At 48.2% G+C, this 13805-nt stretch overlaps 1 protein-coding gene across 2 annotated transcripts in view; it reads right to left on the bottom strand.

Annotated features, from left to right (window-relative positions):
• PPARD (peroxisome proliferator activated receptor delta) overlaps positions 1-13283 on the bottom strand; it is an 86770-nt gene extending 73487 nt beyond the window's left edge. Inside the window, exons 1-2 of one of the 2 annotated variants that reach the window (XM_072730774.1) lie at positions 13094-13283; positions 9107-9190 (exon numbers count right to left, since the gene is read on the bottom strand). The gene's annotated coding sequence lies outside the window, so the exon portion shown is untranslated. Of the gene's footprint in view, positions 1-9106; positions 9191-9697; positions 9719-13093 lie in introns of those variants that run through there. The other variant, XM_072730779.1, reaches the window with a different exon arrangement.
• Positions 13284-13805: the final 522 nt, after the last annotated feature.

The following is a 13805-nucleotide window of genomic DNA, read 5'->3' as shown; positions in this document are numbered from 1 at the left end:
CCACTACTGCTTTCTTGCTTTATTTTTTTTTTTTAAGATTTTATTTACTTACTTGAGAGAGGGAGCATGTGTGCATGTGTGAGCAGGGGAGGGGGGGGGGGAGAAAGAAGGAAAGAATCTGAAGCAGACTCCACATGGAGTGTAGATTCTGACACAATCTTACAACCCTGAGACTATGACCTGAGCTGAAACCAAAAGTCAGCCACTTAACCAATGAGCCATCCTGGTGTCCTCTGCTTTATTTTTTGATATAGCATTTACCACCACCTGACATGCTAGCTACGTAATTCTGGCTCTCTTCTCTTTCTCCACCACAACCACCATGAGAACACAAGACTTTTTTTATCTGCTTTGTTCACTTCCTCACCCCCAATGCCTAGCATATAGGAGGAACCCAGTAACCGCATAATAATGAGTGGGAGAAAGACGGAAGTGGAGTCAGATTTAAACTAATCCTGGATCCTCAACATTCTGAAAGAAACCCCTTCTTACTGATCTGATTCTGAAGGTGTGGGGTGACTTCCAAAAGCAAGAATCAGACACTACCTGAGGCCTTCTCTTTTATCCCCAAAAACTCCCTAAAAGGTTTCTCCAAAGAGCGTATTGCTTCAAATTTAATCTGGGTAAAGGAGGACCTAGGATCTTAAACTGCCATAAAAGAGGTGCTCTATGACTGCCTTGAAATAAGAATGGGACCTAGCCGAGTCACCGCCTGGGCCTGGAGGCAAATGAGCCCTGGGGCAGCCTCCTACTGTCACTGTTACAAATTACTACAAGCTTAACACTTAAAACACATTCTCTTAAGAGTTCTGGAGGTCAAAGTTCAAAATTGGTTTTACTCCAAAATCAAGGTACTGGCAAGGCTATACTTCCTCCCAGAGGCTCCAGAGGAGTATTTGCTTGCTTGCCTTTTCCAGCTTCTAGAACTGTGTTCCTTGTGCTCCCTGGCCTCTTCCTTCATCTTCAGAGCCAATGGGGTAGCTCTGGCTGCAGCAGTCACATTTGTCTTCTATATCAAATCTCCCTTTGCCTCCCTCTTAACAGGACACTCGTGACTGCACTTAGGGCCCACTTGGATAATCCTGGATAATCTCTGCGTCTCGAGATCCTTAAATTAATCGCATCTACAAAGTCCATTTTGCCTTATAAGGTAGCATCCACAGGTCCCAGGGGTTACGGCCTGGATAGCTTCAGGGGCTATTACCCAGTCTACCACCAAGGTAGACAGAGTCCAAAACTGTGGAAGAGTTCATATCTTTGGTCCACGTGAAAGAAGGGTCAGAGCAGGAATCTTGGCAGTGTCCTGGGCCAGGGTCTTTCTTTTGTTATCACTGCTTGCTATTATCTAAAGGGTGGAGAATTCATTTTAGGGAATTCATTCCATTAATGCCCAAAAGCATTCTAGCCTTTGGAGGGCCTCCTTAGAGGAGAAGGGTAGTCTCCAACCTAGAGCTTCTAATGGACCACACAGGAGTTCATCCCAAGATGCAAGTGCTGAGGGCCAGGGGGAATTTATCAGGATCTCTGGACTGTCCTGAAGGCTTTTGCAGAAGGCGAAGCTGGAAAGAAATGGTCTGCACCAGACAAACAAGCTCATGACCAGGGATGGCAGGTAAGCCTCCTCTTAGGAGAGCTGCCATGGGTAGAGGGTTCTGAGAACCCATGTGGCTTTGGAGAGGAAGACTGCTGTGATCAGAGCACCAGATCAGATGGTAACATCTGACACCAGGAACAGACCCGTTAATAACAGTCTACCTGCTACGTATTACCAACTCTATTCTACACAGCACCTCTGGGAGTTACAGGAAGGTGGTTTTGGTCTAGGCACTGAAATACTTGTAAAAGCAAGACATGGCAAACCCAACCATTCCAGGACACTGATTTATGTCTTGGACACCATGCCTCTGTTGCATAGAAATCATAAGGCTTCTTAGTTGCAACATGCTACCTCATTGTGAATTATTTCACTCCTCCCCAAAGTCCTCAAGGGCCCAGAGAGGTGACTGAGGAGAAAACATTTCCATTGTAAAAACTGCATGCCGGGGCGCCTGGGTGGCTCAGTGGCTGAGCATCTGCCTTCAGCTCAGGTCGTGATTCCGGGGTCCGGGGATTGAGTCCCACATCGGGCTCCCCACAGGGAGTCTGCTTCTCCCTCTGCCTGTGTTATTGAGGCCCACTCAATAACAAATTCCCCACCCCAAAATGTCTACAGGACTGGGGATAGTGCTATAGAAACCTGGTGCTAAAGGAAATCGAACTGGAGGAAGAAAGTAAAGTTCTCGTAAGACAACGTTGGAAACGAGGAGAACTGAGGAAAACACATCTTGTTTGCTTGTTTGGAAGAGGGGATGAAATAGGTAAAGCTCTGGCGTCTGGCAAACTGAAGGACAGCCTGTTTTTGAGGAGAGTGGTCCTGCAGACTGTGTGTGTAGGGTGGCTGAGGCTGCCATTGGGAGAGCAGAGTTGGCCTGTACTTCCACTGGAATAGTAGCCAAATGACTGTGTGCCTCTGAGGTTATAACTCTTGGATGAGGGAAGTGCCAAAATAATAAGACAAAGATCAAAGGGGTTATAGAAGATACAAATGAAGGCAGTGAAAATCCGTTTGTAGATACCTATCAGTCTAACAGTACAGAAACGAACTTAAGCATGAAGTGGTTTCCTCACAACACTGGGGAGCCTCTCCACTCATGATCCTCCTCGTGAGAGAACTCTTTCACAGGTGTGTCACCATGAGCTGTGAAGAATTCAGCAATGGTCTCCAGACGGCTGCTGGGATGACAAGGCTGTGGGAGGTAGGCTTTGAAGCCTGGACTTGGAAAAGGAAAAACAAGCGGCGTCAAGGTGCACTGCCCAGAACACCGACTGTGAAACAGAATCCGCAGGCTCCCCATACTGAGGTTGGGCTCCCAGGGCCACAGCTGGTAAATTAGGGAAGGAACTGTCTCAGAAAGGCATTTCTTCCTGAGCTCCCTGCCTCAGAAGAGAGGGGATGAACAAGCACTGCCCAAGGTTTATTTTGATCAAGTCAGGACTCCACACGAGAGCTGAGAGTCACCCCCAGGTGACTCTTGGTCCCCCAGGTCCCCACTCCCTCTCAAAAAAACAACAGCAAATCTACCCCAGCTCTTCTCATGGCCTCTTCACCAAGAGAAAAGCCAGAGACAGGATGAGGACAAGAGGTGCTGAATGCCAGAGGCCAGGCCCCCAGGGAAGCCCAGAGGGAGCCAGCCCTCCCTCCAGCCAGCATCTCCCTGGAATGTCAGCCTTGAGCAGTTCCTCCCATCTCGACCTCCTTCAAACTTCTTTTGCTGTTCTCTCCCCTTGACCCCCTTCTTCCTCCCTCTTCCTACCATTCCCGAATTTGTCCATCTTTCTTCCTCTCACTCTTCTCTTGCCTCCTAGTGGTCTACAAGGGCGAAACTGAAGAGTATCTGAAATATTGTCTGTGCAGTTATGTAAACCTTTAGCTTTCTTCTGCTTTTTCTTTTAACAAATTATTTTTTTTTAATTTTTATTTATTTATGACAGTCACACACACACACAGAGAGAGAGGCAGAGACACAGGCAGAGGGAGAAGCAGGCTCCATGCACCGGGAGCCCGATGTGGGATTCGATCCCGGGTCTCCAGGATCGTGCCCTGGGCCAAAGGCAGGCGCCAAACCGCCGCGCCACCCAGGGTTCCCTCTTTTAACAAATTATGATTAGGAACACCGGAGTGGCTCAGCTGGTTAAGTATCTGACTCTTGGTTTCAACTCAGGGTCGTGATCTCAGGGTCTGGAGATAGAGCCCGGCATCAAGGCTCTGTGCTCAGTGGGGAGTCTGCTTGAGGTTCTCTCTCCCCCTCTGCCTCTGCACCCTGCCCCCAGCTCACGTACGCTTAGAATAAATGAATAAAAAAATTTTAAATAAATAAAGAAGGATTAACCTCCTATTGGACCCAGACGATAAAGCCTAACTTAGTTGCCTTCTACTTTCTGTGAAGCTTTTTTTTAAGATTTTATTTTTTAAAGATTTTATTTATTTGTTTATTCATGAGAGACATAGAGAGCAAGCAGAGATATAGGCAGAGGGATAAGCAGGCTCCTCGCAGGGAGCCTGATGTAGGACTTGATCCCAGGACCCCGGGATCATGCCCTGTGCTGAAGGCAGACGTTCGACCACTAAACCACCCAGGCGTCCCCACACTGTGAAGCTTTTGATCTCCTGGGTATCAGCATTCCTAAATAAGGGTAGAGAGGGGTTTCTCTAGTCCCGCTCTGGGTACTTAATCTGTGTGGCTGATAGATCAAAATCAATAATTTTATTTTATTTTTTTTTCAAAATCAGTAATTTTAACAGCAACCAGAGGAACTCAGATTTAATATGATGAAGAATTTCCTTTCAGACTATGCAGTAGTCTCCTACCTAAACTCTTTACCTCCATTCTTCCTCTATTTAATCCACTTTTGTGCAATATTAACAATGATTTCTTACTCAAACCATCAGTGGTGGGGCGCCTGGGTTGTTCAGTCAGTTAAGTGTCTGCCTTTGGCTAGGATCATGGTCCCAGGGTCCTGGGATTGAGCCCTAAGTCAGGCTCCCTGCTCAGTGGAGGGCCTGCTTCTCCGTCTCCCTCCATCCCAGGCCAGGCTATCTCATATAAGGGATACTCAAAAGCAGTAGTAGCTGGTCTCCAAGGAGCTCTCTCTCCTTCCCAATGAACCATGCCTCTTGGTGTTCATACCCTGTATAGTCCTCTGCATCTGAACCGGTTCTGTGACCAAGAAAAGACAAAGAAATTGACAGTGTCACTTCCTAGGCTAGGTTTTAAGAAACCTTGCCCTTCATTTTTTTTTTTTTTTAAGATTTTATTCATTTATTCATAGAGATGCAGGGAGAGAAAGAGAGGCAGAGACACAGGCAGAGGGAGAAGCAGGCTCCACGCAGAGAGCCCGACGTGGGACTCGATCCTGGGTCTCCAGGATCACGCCCTGGGCTGCAGGCGGCGCTAAACCGCTGCGCCACCGGGGCTGCCCGAAACCTTGCCCTTCATTGCTTAGATCTCTCGTTATACTCACTCTTGGGATGCTTCTGCTCAGAATCCAGCCATCATGCTGTGAGAAGCCCAAGGCACATGAAGAGGCCATATGTAGGTACTCTACTCAACAGCCAGTACCAAGTGCCAGCCATGTGAGTTAGCCAGTGTGGATGTCCAGCCCAGCTGAACCTCCACATGATTCCTGCTCCAACCTCCATCTGACTAAAGCAATATACCTCAACTGAGAACTGCCCAGATGAGCCTAGTCAACCTAAAGAACCAGGGAAGATAATAAAGTTCCAATTTCACTTAAGAATGTCCTAGATGAGGGGCACCTCGGTGGCTCAGTAGGTTGGGCAGCTGGCCAAGATTTCAGCTCAGGTCATGGCCTCAGGATGGTGGAGTTGGCCCTGCATGCTCAGTGGGGAGTTAGAGCCAGCTTGAGGTATTCTCCCTCTCCTTGTGTGCTAAGATAAATAAATTAATCTTTTTTTAAAAATGTCCTAGATGATAAAAATTGACGTTATTAAATAATGACCTTGAAGTATATGTCTTTTAAATACTCTTGTAACAAAATAAGAGTCATTGTTTGTCTCAGGAAAAATTTGAGATTGCGTTGCAAGCTAGTCTTCTTTTTTTTTTTTTTCATGAAACAACACTTTTACTTGAAAGAAAAGAGTAACAAATTATAATTATTTAGGTTTTGAGTATTTGACAGACTTTTTCTTAAAAATGGAGATTCAAGGATGCTTGGGTGGTTCAATGGTTGAGTGGCTGCCTTTGGCTCAGGGTGTGATCCCGGGGTGCTGAGATTGAGTCCCGCATTGGGCTCCCCCACAGGGAGCCTGCTGCTTCCTCTGCCTATGTCTCTGCCTATCTCTCTGTGTCTCTCATGAATAAATAAATAAAATCTTAAAAAACAAAAAACAAAAAACGGAGACTCAATTAAAAAAAAAAACCTAACAGTATGGGGGCATCTGGGCAGCTCAGTCGGTTATGCACCCTACTTGTGGTTTTGGCTCAGGTCATATCTTGGGGTCATGGGATTGAGCCCTGTGTCGGGCTCTATGCTCAGTGGGGAGTCTGCTTGAGGTTCTCTCTCCCTCTCCCTTTACCCCTCTCCCCACACATGCACAGGCATATGCTCTCACTCTCTCTCTGAAATAAATAAAATACTTAAACAAAAAAATCAAACAAAAACCCTGACAGTGTATTACCAGTGACAAAAATCAAGCTTTCAAGAGAAAATCCAAATTATGGAAAACTTGTATCCCCACTCTGAGCTTGACAGCCTCCCAATACTTGAATGCTTTGCTGTTGAGGTCAGTAGTATTCCTATGACTTAATGATATTGTAAAATGAAATATGTTAACATTTAGCAGTTCTGATGACCAACTTAAAGTAAAAGATCTATGCAAAGTACAAGATGGACCAATGGATTTTAATGTCACAAAGTATGAAAACTTGTGGTAAGGTTTCAGACTCTACATTCCAACTAACCTTTAAGAAACTACCACTTGTTGGGGTACCTGGGTGGCTCAATGGTGGAGCATCTGCCTTTGGCTCAGGGTGTGATCCCGGGGTCCTGGGATCAAGTCCCACATCGGAGAGCCTGCTCCCTCTGCCTTTGTCTCTGTTTCTCTGTGTGTCTCTTATGAATAAATAAAATCTTAAAAAAAAAAAAAAAAAAGAAAAGAAAGAAACTACCACTTGCTGAGGTTTGGTATAGTACCAAAGAATATTCACAATTATCTGCCAAAGCTATTAAAAGCTGTTACCCCTTTCTTTCTCAACTACCTATCTGTGTGAGGCCATATTTTCATCATAGCCTTCAAATACAACAACATACCTCAAGAGACTGAACATTGAAGTAGTTATGAGAATCCAACTGTCTTCTATTAAAGCAGACATTAAAAGATCGCCAAAAATGTGAAACAATGCCACTTCTCTCAACCTTATTTTGAAAAATAGCTATTTTTTCTTTAAAAATGTCACTTGTGGTAAATGTACTGGGTTTATTATTACATTAAATGAATTAATAGGGTAGCCTGGGTGGCTTAGTGGTTTAGCACCACCTTCAGCCCAGGGCGTGATCCTGGAGACCCGGGATCGAGTCCCATGTTGGGCTCCCTGCATGGGGCCTGCTTCTCCCTCTGCCTGTGTCTCTGTCTCTCTCTCTCTCTCTGTGTGTGTCTCTCACGAATAAATAAATAAAATCTTTTAAAAATAAATGAATGAAAAAAAAAATAAATGAATGAATAAATTAGTAACTTAAAAAAATTCTTCAGAGCTTATTAGTTTCTACTATGGTAGACAAAAGTTCATGGGTCTCTAATGATTTTTAAAAGTGTCTTTTAAGAGAGGGGTTCTTGAGGTCAAGAAGCTTGAGAATTGCTGTTTATGACATTTTATTTTATTTTATTTTATTTTTTTTGTTTGTTTACGACATTTTAAAGTTGCCTTCAAAATTAACCAACTTTCTAAAAAAAAATAAAATAAAATAAACCAACTTTCTTTCAAGGTCCCATCTGAAACCCAATTTCTTCAGGGACAAAGCCGATTCAAAGTGATGACCTGCTCCTCTAAATGAGCATCCCTGACCATATTCTCAGAACCCATTAGCTCTCTTAATATTTTCAAAAATATTTTTGTGCCTATGTCTTCTCTTCCCGGCTAGACTCCACATTTTGCGGGGCCGGGGAGGTGCACAGCCAAGGAACGTATCTGAAACATCTGTCACAGGACCTGACCCACAAAAGCGCCTCAGATGGGAAAGACTAAGATAACGACCAAACTACAGTCTTCTGAGATTAGCAATGAAAAATCTGATAAAGCTCTAGCCTCACCTTTGACAGTGGAAACTAAGAAAGAACTTTCTTGCTAGGACCGGGAGCTCAAAGCTCAGGGATAAACTGGACAAGTGATGCCTGGACATGTACAGTTGCTGCCATTGTGGCCAGCTGCTGCTGGAGCAAAGGACACAGCAATTAACTCAGTAGTTCTCCTTGCTACGTTTATTCCCTCCCAGGGAACCTCGGGAGCCTCCCACACCCTCCTTCTTCCTCATTCACATTTCCTTCAAAGGAAAGGACTTGATATGGGTTTGACAACAGGAGGGGCCCCTGCCTAAGGCCTTCCTGCAAGATCCACAAACGACCTGACCCCCCTAGACTGACAGCCATATGGGCTCAGCACCCTGTTAGGCAACAGGAAAACCCACAGGGTGTTAAAGGCAGAGAAAGGGAAGTGAAGCCCATAAACAGCTGCTGGAACCACTGAACTTCAGAGATTAAATCAGACAGGAGCGCATGTTTCCCCTGGCCCCCAGCAGCGACTTCACCATAGCCCAGCCTCCCAAATAGTTGAGACAATGAACATCGAATTCCCTGTAGCTCCCCTTCTGAGAGTTTATAAAATCTGCCAGGCATCCTGAGAACAAACAAACAGGGAAACAGTAATGAGAAGCCCAGAAGCATTGTCAGACTCTGGTGAGGGCCTGCTATACCAGCAGAGATGGAAGGAAAAACCTTTGTGTGTTATGCCCAGATCTCATATATGCCAACAAACTATGGACCCAACAGACAGGGACTGAATCTGTTTTTTTCTATCACCATTTCCCATGTGTCTAGTATGTGCTTGGTACATAACAGACACTCAGAAATGTCTATTACATAAATGAAAGAGAATGACAGACACCATCTTTGTGGCCTGGTACCCATATGAACAGAGAAAAGTTTGTATATTGATTCATTCAACAAATATTTAGCATCTCCTCAGTGCTAGGCAGACCTAGACACAACAGGAAACAAAGTAAGTCAGTCTCTGCCCTTGTAGAATTTGTTTTAGCGGGTCTAAAGGTGAGAAATCTCAATGCTCCCCCAAAAACTACATAAGCCATAGACATTTAATAATTATTTAATTAAGAGCTTGCTATGTGTAAGCAATGAGTACCAAATGTTATGACAGGCACTTGGGATCTGGGAACTCAGCCCCAGTGAAATTATTTTATCTTTTAGGCCAGGATCCTAAATCTGGGATGTGTCAGTCAGTCATCAGGGGTCTTTGTATAAGGAAACTGGGATTACCTCTTTGGTGCATCTGTCCTCATCTGTCAGTGAACAGAAGCCACTGCGTGAGTACCATGTGCATGCCCAAAACACCACGCAACACTGCAGAAGAGAAAGAAACCCAATATCTTTAGTTGAGGCGCCAGGGGCCAGAAAAGCATCATTAATGTTGTAATTAAACACCAAAGCTCAGAAACTGCTCCTAAACTGGCTCTTTCTTTGTCCCTCACACATGCACACCCTGAGACAGGTTATTCTGAGCCTGAGTCAGCAAATATTTCCCAATCCTGGAAGTAGTCTGCTCATTTCCAAGTAAGCAGACACCGGCTTTGCTGCTTTTACCAGGGGGAGGCAGAAATTGCTGGCAAAGTGAAGAAGGACCTGGAGCCCAACATCCCCCCACAGGTGGCAGCTCATAAATGGAGATGCCCTGAGTCATGCTTGAGTCCTTGGCCAAAGCCTAATGGCCACAGGACTAGAGTCACACCCTAATCACCAGCCTCTGAGCTATGAAGGCCAGGAACCATCTGCCAAGAAGACCCACATGTCTGAAACCTGACGCAAGGGGCCATCTCCTCCCTGCCAGGCTCAAACAAGTGTCCAGCTCACCTCTGACACAGTGAAACACAGCTGCTGCAAATGGCTCCTCCCCTGGATCCAAAGGCACAGAAAAATACTTAAAGGACATCAAACCATCTACAAGAAGCAGCCACTGTGCAATCTGGGGCAACATGGTACAGGCAAAGGCATCGCACACAGAACTTCTGACATGACACAAGCCAGAGCCTGGCAAAGTCCTTGGAAATGCTGCATAGGGAGGAAAAAAGAGAATGATCCCAGCATGGACAGTGCAGGGCAATCGGGAAACTCCTGGCACTTCCAGGTCCTACTAGGCCCTGGAGGAAAGCCCTGAAATTTAGCTTCCAGCCACCAGGGAGCACCCTGGGAGGTAGGCCGCAGTGAGACAAGACATACAGCTGAAGCCTTTAGAAGTGACAGGTCCAACTCTTCCTGAGACAGAGGAGCTGCACTGTCCCAGGACATGCCAGGATCTGCAGGCCCTCGGGACAGCTTGCACAACAGCCAGAACAGCTGCACTCTCCAAAGCAGAGCTTACATGCTTCCCCGGCCGGCGTACAACACTGGCTGGCCTCTGTCAAGCATTAGGGAAGAGATCTGAGGGACCATAGGTGGGGTAAGGGTCATTCTTTTTTGAATGGGTAGAGGCCCATGCCAAAGGGGGAAGAGTGGTGGACAAGCAAGAAGAAAGACAGCCAGACAAAAAAAATCAGTCCATTCAACTAAGGAGCTGATGGGCTACACTATCTGGAGAATAATGTCAGGGGCCTGCCTGCCCACACCTTTGACCCAAACTCTGCAAAAATCACTGGATGGGAACTTGGTAACTGATAACCCTGACCATCCACCAAGGCCGCAGAGTGGACAAATTGCAAGAAGCTATCCAGCAGAGCTGGTGGTGCCCACGCTATTCTGTAAGGTCTGGGCTTGGCCTCTGCTTAAGCCCTTCTCACCTGCTGCCTCGGTGGAGTGTAACCACTAATGGGTAAGTGAAGACAGAGGAGTAGCAAACTTCTCAAAAGAGTCAGGTAAAGTCCTTGGGAGTAGGGGTTGGACCAACTCACTGCCAAACACACAACCTCAACTTCATCAGAACGACCCATTAAAACCCTAGAAGGGTGCTCTTCATAAGAACAAGGGACCCCTTTTGGTCCACTCTGCCCAAATCCTGCCCAAGTACTGTTTAGGAAGGGGCTGAGGGGTCAGTGGAGAGGAGACTGGCTCAGCCATCCACAGTCCTATTCCTTTCACAGAAAAGGGTCAGTGCACAAGAGGATTCCAAAACGTAAAGTCTGGTCTAAGCTGGTTCACTTGGCTCTCCACCACAGCTCCTGAAGGGTGCCAATTCTGTGTCCAATTCTGGCTCAAAGACAGAGAGCAGGATTCTCAAAAGAGAAGACCTAGAAACCCGGAGCCAGGTGAAACAGCAAGCCTTCATTTCTTTTTTTTTTTTTTTTTTCAAAAAGATTTTATTTATTTGACAGAGCATACTTTATTTAAATTTATTTATTTATTTGACAGAGCACAAGCGTAAGACAGAGGGAAAAGGAGAAGTAGGATTCCCGCTGGGATCGTGACTGGAACTGAAGGCAGACGCTTAACTGACTGAGCCACCCAGGTTCCCCAAAAGGCCTTCATTTCTAAACGTGAGTGGGTCACGCACTCAGAATCCTCCAAGATCAGACTGAGTAGAAACAGAGGATAATGTTATTTCCTAAAGATCTCTCCAGGGTACCAACGCCAAATAAAGGAGCTAAGATAGAAGGCATCTGAAAAGAACTTTCTGCCTGACAAGGTTAAACCCCCAGACATACCAGGAAGGCGGTGGGCTCTCTAGCCGCAGACAGGACATCCCTGTGACTGGAAGCCACTCAAATTCCTGACACCATCTAATGCAGTCCCACAACCTTCCCAGGCAGGTACCCACCTGACAGGGCAAAGGGACCAGAACTTAGGATCAGCCTCTCTCTTGGATCGATAGGAAATGAAGCTCTCAGGGAAAATGGAGGGAGAAGAATCTTCGAGAGAACCTGCTAAGTGACTGACATCAAAGGCCCTAACACTCAGTGGCTCAGAGATGCAGAGTGAAAATCAGAAGCTGGTTGTGACCAATAACAGATGGGGCAGATGCCTGCCAGCCCCAGGGCTATCGGGCTGGCAATCTATTTCAAAACTCAAGTAAGAAAAAAATGTCTTGGAGCCAGTACAGAAGAAAAGGGTAAGGCATTCTCTGGGGCACAACTTCTGAAGACTCCTCTTAGCTCTTGGGGACGGGGCTCAGAGTGGGAATGAGGGCAGAGATAATCTGGAGTATGATTGTATAACTGTGCTTGGTACATCCAGAGTGGAAAGACATAGAGCCCTGTTTCCTGGAAGGGGAAAAGAGTTGGACAAGGCCTCCAGTTACCCCTGGCACATACCCAACTCAGCGGCTGCTCTCTCCCCAAGGGTTCCTGGAAGTCAACAGACCCATAAAGGGGAAGTTTTAAAGCTGAGATCAGAAGAATGGTCTACAAATTGGACCTCACCCCTGATGCAACACCCAAGTAAATGCTCCCATACAGACATGCCTGCTGCTTACCTCCGACATTCAGCCCCTTACTTCAATCCCTGGCTGAACAGCCCCCACCCCAACCCAGCGGTGTCTCAACAGCAAGTCAAGGGAAAGCAAAGCAGCGTGTGGAGCTAACTCTTCTCCCAGAGTAGAAGTGAGGGAATGGGAGGTAGGTGACAGGAATGCAGGGGACAAGGCTCAATCACAAGGAAATGAGGGAGAAACAGGGCAAAAACAGGGCCGGGGGGAGGGGGGAGCCAGGGTAGAAGGGGCTTAGGGAGATAGGGACTGCCGGCAAGGGGCTGAAAGAGCCTCATAACGCCGCGAAGATGAGGAGGAGCACCCGTCACCCAGAGAGGGAACCAGGGATGGGAAGAGAGAGCAATGACAGGGCAAGGATGGGAGGAGAAGGCAGGAGATAAAGACACGGACAGGGACAGAGACCCTGGGTAGAGAGGGCACCCATGGATCTGGAGACACCAGGGAAGGGACGAAAGAAGAGGTCAGAGGCAACAGGAGGGAACGGGAGAGGACCCCGAGCCCCAGACCCGGCTCTCAGGACACAGAAGGGGCAGGAGACCGAGCCACTAGGCCCAAGAGAGGGCACAGAGTCGCGTGGGGGAGGCCCCGCGCTTCGGGGGTCCCTAAGCTCGGGGGCGCAGGGCCGGCGGGGCGCCAGGAGCGCCACACACCGCCGCGGACCGGCCCGGGCCCGGGTGCCGGGAAGCCGCAGCCGCGCGGCCCGCGGACCCCTGCCGCTCCCCCCGGCCCGCTCCCCGCCGGGCCTCGCGCCCCGGCCCCGCGGGCCGCCTCAGCCCCGGCCCGCCGCCCCCTGCCGCCGCCCGCCCACCGTCTCCCCGCCCCGGACTGACCTGCCCCGCCCGCCTCCCGCGCCGCCGCCGCCGCCGCCGCCGCGGTCCCGCAGGCTCCGCAGGCTCCTCCGACGCCTGCCAAAACTTTTCCCATTAATCCCCAGCTCCGCGGCCGCCGCGGCGTCACACGCTGCGCGGCTCGACCCCGCCCCCACCACCCTGACGTCACCGCGCAGCTCGGGCCTCCCTCGGCTTCTGTCCACGCCCCCTTCCGCCCCGGCTGGGGCCAATCACCGCGCGTCCTGATTCTGCACTCCGCCCACCGCACGCTACCCAGCGCCCGCCTGCAGCGCCCTCTGGTGCGGGAGGCGGGCGCGGCGGCCGAGGCGGGCGCGAGAGTGGGGATGTTCCAGGGCCAGTAAAACAAGCCTGGCAAGTATCACGAAAGGGAGTTTAAAGCTGGAAGAGAATTTAGAGGTCGTCTAATACAGCCTCCACGCCCTTCCAGTGAAGAAACAGCCCCAGAGGGACGCCTGGGTGGCTCAGTGGTTGAGCGTCTGGCTCTGGCTCAGGTCGTGATCCCCGGTGGAAGGATCAAGTCCCACGCTGGGGATCCTGCGAGGAGCCTGCTTCTCCCTCAATGTCTCTGCCCCTTTCTGTGTGTGTCTCATGAATAAGGAAAGAAAAGAAAAAGAAAGAAGAAAGAAAGAAAGAAAGAAAGAAAGAAAGAAAGAAAGAAAGAAAGAAAGAAAGAAAGAAAAGAAAGAGAGAG

Source organism: Vulpes vulpes, chromosome 1 (assembly GCF_048418805.1).
Source record: "Vulpes vulpes isolate BD-2025 chromosome 1, VulVul3, whole genome shotgun sequence".
In the NCBI taxonomy this organism is placed as follows: Eukaryota; Metazoa; Chordata; class Mammalia; order Carnivora; family Canidae; genus Vulpes; species Vulpes vulpes.
This window is presented reverse-complemented; position numbering and strand designations above follow the sequence as displayed.